The sequence below is a fragment of the Arvicanthis niloticus genome, chromosome 9, assembly GCF_011762505.2.
Source record: "Arvicanthis niloticus isolate mArvNil1 chromosome 9, mArvNil1.pat.X, whole genome shotgun sequence".
Lineage (NCBI taxonomy): Eukaryota > Metazoa > Chordata > Mammalia > Rodentia > Muridae > Arvicanthis > Arvicanthis niloticus.
In genome coordinates this window covers 66,075,821-66,083,588 of record NC_047666.1, presented here as the reverse complement: position 1 = coordinate 66,083,588, position 7,768 = coordinate 66,075,821, and positions in this window count along the sequence as shown.

The following is a 7,768-nucleotide window of genomic DNA, read 5'->3' as shown; positions in this document are numbered from 1 at the left end:
TCCATTTCACAAATAATCCTACTTCATGAAAAGAATTTTCTCTGATCTGTGATTTTGAAGCCTAAGCCAAGAGTAGGTGAGATCTCATGGACAGTGAGGGACTCAAGAAAGCATCATCCCACTGGAAGAAAGTTGTGTGAGAAGAAAATGGTGAAACAGGACTCCAAAGCTAAGAGAGTAGCCAACAAAGACCATCTACCAAGCCAGATAATGTCAGCATCCTGCCCTACTCAGTGTTAACACAGTGAGTGAGGACCAGGTGTGCAAACAAGTATGTCCAGCCTTGGACATTGCGACAAGACAATGTCATACAAAAAGTTCACCACGGAGGTCCACAGTGTTGAGTTTTACACACACACACACACACACACACACTGTTTTAAGTAAATATACATATTTGTTCTCTGTATTTGTAACTCTTCTGGGGCACATCCACTCATGGATTTGAATATGAATCTGGGGTTCTAAACACACAGATACTCAGTCACCCACGTTGATGGCAGCAGCATCCACAACAGCTGAGTGGCCAAACAACAGGCAAATTTGTTTATCTTGGAATGGTTGGTCACCCAGTAAACAATGTGAGCCCAGATTCTTACGCCTGGGAAGGAAGGACTGTTTCGTTTCTATAACCTCCATTCCGTTCACACTGAGAAAAGCCTGGAAATCCACGGCAGAACGAACCAATGTCCACCCTTGTCCTCACCCCACAGTAGCAGAGGCTCTTAGGTCTGGCCAGCAGCTGGCATCACACACAGCACCTTTGACAGACGCACTTAGTGGCCTTGACCACATGGGGGCATACCAGAGTTGCAGTGAAGAGTCGATCTTGTGGGACCTCGGTCAGTGAGCAGACAAACAGGGTGCCTGCCATAGAAAGGAGAGTGGTCCCTTCCTCCTGGATGTGATGGAATTGCCACAGACCATCTAGGGAAGGGAGGGAGAACTCTGAGCAACCTGGGGAATAGTTGAGGACAGCTGAGCCCAAGAGCCTAGAAGAAGGGGAAAGCTGTCGGGAGTTCCTAGGTCCTGGTGGACTGAGGGAGGTCCACGTATGCCAAAATTATTATTTTTTTTTTTCAAAATGAACGGAGTAGTAAAGGGAGGAGGAAGAGGACGACTTCGAGTTGGAGTCACTAGCAACAACAAAACCAGGGAAGAAACATCACGCACCGGGTAAAAGAGGTCACCACGCTAAGTGACTAGGACAGACGCCAGCGCGCAGATCCGCGGCTCGCGTGCAGGGTGTGGAGCAGCGGGGTGTGGGTGTGCAGATGTCTTTGCTGGGTGTTCGCTGTGACCCACACTGTGAGCCCTGAAGTTGAGTCAAGAACACCAAGCACAAGAGAGACGGTGCGGAGCAGCAGAGAAGTGTTTTCTGTGTCTTTGAGGGTCTGTGAGCAATAGGAGTGGTGCTGGTTTGAAGCTGACTTTCAAAACGGTTAATTGAAACAGACTGACAAATTCAGGGCAGCTAAATTGGTAAGGCTGGGCGCTGAAAATTAATCCTGAGTTGGTTTGTAAGGCGAGGAAGAGAATTTTTCCTTTTTACTTATTTTTATTTTCTTTTTTAAAATTTATTCATTTACCTATTCTACATACCGCTAGCATTTTTTTAAGAGTCGTTTTTTATCTATAGTAACAGTTTGTGTGCGCCGGTGCGGTGTCGGACAAAAAAGGTGGCTGGAGAGACAGCCGTGGGTGCTGGGAACCGAACTCTTATATTTTTGGTTGTGAGCCTAGCCTTTAACGGCTGAGCCATCTCTCCAGCCCGACACCGCCCTCTATTCTTTCCCTCAAGTAGCGAGGTAGACGTTGCGCAACCGCGCTCCCGATGACGATACCTGTGTTTATAACTCTAAACGACGCTCGCTTTCGCTCTTTGTACATAAAAACAAACACTCGAGGAGAGAAAAAGTCAGACTCTTTACAGCCAACATTTTCCTCCTCTGAGCTGTGGCCGCTGACTCGTTCCGCACGTACAGAACCGAGAAAAGGGTCGCGAGAGGGTTGAGCAGGCGGATTGTAGACAGCAGAGCCTGTAGGGGAGAGAGGGGTGTGGAGTGCGGCGTGGGCAAGCGTGAGGGTCGCGCGTGTGCGTGGATAAAGGCTTGTGAGCTGCAGCGTTGAGCGGGAGCCCGTGCGGCTGGAGAAGCTGGTCCGGGTTGGGCTACGGATATCCGATCAGATTCCGGGAGGAAAAGACTTAGAGGCGGCCTTGTTGTGGTTGGAGGTTTGTTTGGGGTGTAGTGTAGCCGTGGATTTGTGTTTTTGTCGAAAAAAAGAAAGGAGAAAAAATGTGTAGTCCAGGCTGGCCTCGAACGCCAGATCCTCCTGCCTCTGCCTCCTTCAGCAAATCCTACCGGCCTGCGCCACCAGAACCGGCGAAAGCAGTGGTGCCTAACTGCATACTTGAAGCTTATGATTGATGATGTAAGTTGCCATGATGTACCCGTGTTCTTATTTCTAAAATGGAACAAAGAGTTCAGAGCTTCGACAAGACCCCACTTGCTTTCAATTCCTACCTACTCTGTTTGCTCGGCTCACTTTCTAACACTGCTGGTTCTTGTCGGCCTTCCCCCAGCACGCCACTTCTCCTTCAAGGAGCCCACCAGCAAATGGCGACCATCAATCACTGTATGCCTCAGTTTTAGGTCTTCTTGCCAGGGATGGACTCAGGATATCCACATCTTTATATACCCTAGACTTTACTTTATAGACCCTAGGCAACGTGTTCGGAATGTTAACAGCTTTTAGAGCTTTAAGACGAAAGATCCTGTTTGTGAACAAAATTCAATATTCTTGTTTTAGAGAACAAAATTTCAATATTCTTGTTTTAGAGCCAGCATGAGATTATTGTCTTCGACAAAATATCCTGACAAAGGAAACTTACCAAGAAAGACAGGTTGTTTTTTGTTTGTTTGTTTTTGTTTTTGTGTTGTTGGTTTGTTTTTGTTTTTTGGTTTTGTTTGTTTGTTTGGTCCACACTTGAAAGTACAGTCCACCATGGTGGGGTAGTCAAGACAGCAGAAGCTTGAGGTGGTTGGTAACATCACATCCACAATCAGAAAACAAATGTGAATGCCTGAGTGTGTGCACTGAGCTCATTCGTCTCTCTCCCCTTCTCCTTTCTTCTCCCCTTCCCTCTCCCCCTCCCCCTTCTGTAGCCTCACCCAGGAAATGGTCTTCCCCACTATTAAGATGGATAGATGGATCTTGCCATGAGATGATCCCTCAAATACATTCTCAGAGGCTAATCTTAACCTAGACAATCCTTCACAGCTGTGCCCTGAGCCCTGTCTCCTGGGTGATTCTAGGCAGAGGCAGAAGGGCAGAAGCAGAGACAGCTGAGTTGTCTTAGGCTTTGAAATCAGCCAGTGGGCTCTGGCTTGACACTTTAAGAAAGCAGTCGAACTGTTTAAGAAAGACAGCAAGAGAGCAGGAAGGGGAGGCTGAAGGCTAAAAGACCAGGAGGAGCTACAGAAGAGAGCCTGCCTTGCTCTCAAGAGTGTTCTGGAACGCTAACAAGACTACTTAGACAAGGGTCTCAGACCTGGGGCCAAGGATTATAACACTGGCTTCTGCCAAGGTCCAGGTACCTTGGGCCTTTTCTGGCCTCTGTAGGCTCTTGCACCCAAGTGCACGTCCCCTCACAGAAATATGGATAGTTACAAGGAAACGGTAACAGGGCTCTTACAACGCTTTATTCTCACTTTATGTATCGGGGTAAAATGGGAATGTCTACAATCAAATGTGTACCTACAACTAAAGTCATTTTCCATTTTGCTCCTTCAGAGGTAACATGTAAATCTGAGGGTTTAGGGGGTATTTGTATTCATGTATTTTGTATTTTCATCATGAATACGTAATGATAAATGGTACAGAAATTCCTTATATAAGTTTCTCTCTTCCAGTTCACAGAGATCTGCCTGCCTCTGTTTCAGAGTGCTAGGATTAAGGGCACAAGTCACTATGCCTGGAGGATAGGGAATTGTAACACTGTCTATCCCCAGGGACATCAGGCAAGTGTTATTGACCCACTAATACACTAATGGTTGACTTGCCTACCGACCATAATTACAAAGGCAAAGCTGATTGGCTGCTAGCTTGGGACTCTCTGTACTTTATGTAAATTCTGTAACTTTCGCCCCCATCCCTAACTCAACTATCCGTATAACACCAGGTGAGCATCTGCTCCAACTTACATTTCTCATTACCGAGAAGCAGCTTTTTGCTTTACATTTGCTGTTGCCAAGCTTACGCCATGCACTTGAATTTCAATACTTCAACTTTTACATCTGCTCTCCCAACAAGTAAGGTTGGGAGGGTAACAGAAACGTTCGTTAACAACTGACTAATAAGAGAACCGTATTGCTTTATAAAAAGGGGGCTCTGAACATTTTAACTTCTAGCCGCTGTCTTATCCCCCGTCTACAGCTTTTGGTTTTGATAACACAAATTATGTAAGCTGTATTTCTCTAAAACAGAAAAACTAGACACCATTAGCAGGCTGGGAAAGGAAGCTTTTGGTTCTGTGTGCCTGTGTGTGGTTTGGGGGTTTTGTTTGTTTGCTTGTGTTTGAGCAAAGATGCCAATACAGTGACCCGGCTGGCCTCTGTGGAGGTCTGCCTTCTCTGCTTCAGGTTTCTGGGATTAAGGGCTGAGCCACTCTATGGGGCTCACAGCCCTTTCTATCCCCCACAGACATCAGGCAAGTGTCATCAACCCATTAATACGCTGATGGACTAGTCTGCTGTCGTAACTACAAAAATCTGTTTCTATGGAGACCTTTGTGGTTGATATTTCCTGTGGTAAAGAACAAACCGACCAACCTACTTTTGTTTTGCAGTGGAAAGTTCTGTAACTGGAATAGCAAAACCTTTAGCAAAAACCAATGTTTTGTTTTATCACAGTTTTGGAAATTTTTCTGAGGGTCCTGTAATTTTAGTACAGAATAGGTTACAGAAAGATCTCTTGCTATTTGAATGAATTTGTATTTAAACTCTTATGCTAATCAGTAGTTTCACTTGGCGCCTAGGAATCATGTTTTGGTTTTGACCTGCATATATAAATACCCGTATATTTGGTTGTAACCAAGTCATATACACACACAAAATCATTTGGTTTATTTATTTATTTTTGAGGTTTTGAGACAGAGCCTCACACTGTAGCCCAGGCAGAGTTACACAGCTTAGGTTGGCCTGGAATTTGCAGTAATCCTTCTGTTCAGCCTTCCCACTACCCCTAGTATAGACTGATGGAATTACATCATACCTGGCCAATTTGGGGGAATTTTGAAGCACAAAGACAAAGAGCAACTAGAGTCTAATGCACGAGAAGCCAAGAAATGACAACCCACGGCCACTGGAGGATAAGAATTTGGAGGATAAGAGAGCAGTGTTTTCCAGTGATGTAAATGTACCGGACTCAGTCTTTTGTAATCACATTTGAATGAACCAGTTGTGGCGCACTGGGCTCTCTTGCCACCTCACCTGAGGCAGACTGTAGATGGATGGCTTCTCTACACTCCACAATCATCAGAGATGCCCACTCGCCCTCCACCGGCTACTATTCTCTGCATTTCTTCAGTGACTGGACACTTTACAATTTTATGGACATCAGAGACTCCATTGAGCACACTGTCTTTGAGTTTTTCTGCACAGTCAGGGAAGGTTCTGTCTTACTTGCTGTCTCCAAATACTACAGCTGAGTTGATAGGTATTCTCCCCCAATAAAAAATGAGCCAATTCAAGCCAAATCAAAGCACAAAAGCGGATTTATTGGGGGCAGCTCTTGGGTGAGTTCACTGGTCTGACCACACAGGAGGGTGTCAGTAAAGTTCCCTTCAGAGGGAGACAGAGGGAAGGGAAAGAGAAAGAGGAAGAGGGTGGGGTATGTCAGCCATACCCTGCCACTGATAGGGACTGAGGGATGCTGGGAGAACGACTTAGATATGTTAAATATGCACCTCAGCCACTTTTGTCCAGGGTCTGAATCCCAACACAAGTTACGAAAGTTCTCTGCTGAATTTTTTTTTTATTGTAGCCAAAAGTGTATGATATAAAATTTGCTACTCTATTATCAGACTGACAAAAGTGAGCTGTTAAGTGTACCTATTCTATCATGAAAGAGGTTTTATGGTTTGTTTTTTACAGGGTCTTATATAGCCAGGGATGGGTGGGAAGAGGATCCAGGCCCTTGTGTCTGCTAGGTCAGCACTCTGCTGGTGTATGATGTATTCCCGTGTCTTGCACAACTGAATCTACATACTTCTTTCTTTCTCTAACTCCAGACACCCTTCCCTTTCTGTCTCTATGAATTCCTCATTTCTAAGTGCTTCCTATAAGTGAGACCACAGGGTGTTTGAAGTTGTGTAACTGGCTTCTTTCACTTAGCATGGTAGTCTCAGTTCTTTTATTTTGGAGCATACATCAAAATGTCTTCCTTTTTAAGGCCAAGCTTGATACTTCCTTGTGTAGACACAGTATTTTGTCCATTCATCCACTGATGAACAATACTGGGCCTTCCACATTCTGGCTCAGGTGAGCTCTACAATCCTTGAATAACAACATGCAAATGGCTCTCCTGTCTTTAGTCTCTTGGTGGGACCACAGCACAAATTATTTCTTATAGTTGTAGAAGCTGGTAAGACCAAGGTCAAGGTATATGTATTAATGTCTAGTGAGGACTTTCATGCTGCCTTACATGGTAGAGATAAACAGGCAGAAGCATGAAAGCTGTGTCCCCTGGTGGTGGTAAGGCAGAAAAGCAAAAAGATTATAAATTCTGTTTGTCCCGTTTATAAAATCTTAATCCACTCATGAGGATAGATTCCTCATGACTTAATCCCTTCCCTAAAGGTTTCAGCCTTTATATTGACAGAATTTCCATTGTGAGCTCAATTGCACACATGAATTTTGAGAGATACATGACACACACACACACACACACACACAAAAAAAAAAAAAAAAACAAGGATCCCGTTTTTCACATCAGAGGACTCGCCTGTGTTTTCCACAGTGGCAGCGCCATTTGCTTCTCCAATAATGCATACCGCTTTCAACTTCTCCTCATTCTCACCCACATGAAACATCCCTTCATCTTCTTAGAGGGGAAATTGCTTGAGAGTAGTCGCCCAATGAATAGGATGTGTGATCTTAATTTCTGAATCATATGTTTTGATTGTGCCATGCCTGAAACTTTTTCTAGGGTAGCCAGGTAAAGGAAGAACATAATTAGAACTTTAGTGTTCTGGTGAGGTGCAGGGAGAGAGGAATATCATGAGGGTGTTGGTAACCTTCTACTCTGGCTACCAACTCCAGTGTTTCTTCACTATTTCCTTCTGTCTTATGTGAGAGGAAACAGCTAGCTAGAGCAGCCGAGGTTGGACAGTTCCCTTGATCACCTAGAAAGCCAGAGCAGGCTGAAGGTGATGGTTCCATGTTGCAGCCCAGCCGAGCTGCCCCACCCTTCAGGGCCAAAAATGTTGCGGACTGTTCTGTCAATGTTGGAACCCACACTGCCAAAACCTTGAGGGATAAATTGTTAGAGCTCGCACTGCCCCAAGCTGCTCAGGTCCGCGGGTTGGGGTTCAGCAAGAGAGAGAGTGAGGAGAGACTCGAGGAATGGAGACCAGACAGAATGTGATTCAATCCTGTTTATCCTTCAGTCTCTCTTCTTAGTCTAAGTCCCAAGTCTTGAGTTCCTAGTCCCTAGTTCCTAGTCCCTAGTTCCTAGTACCTAATGCCTCCAAGTTCCAGTTGCTAGT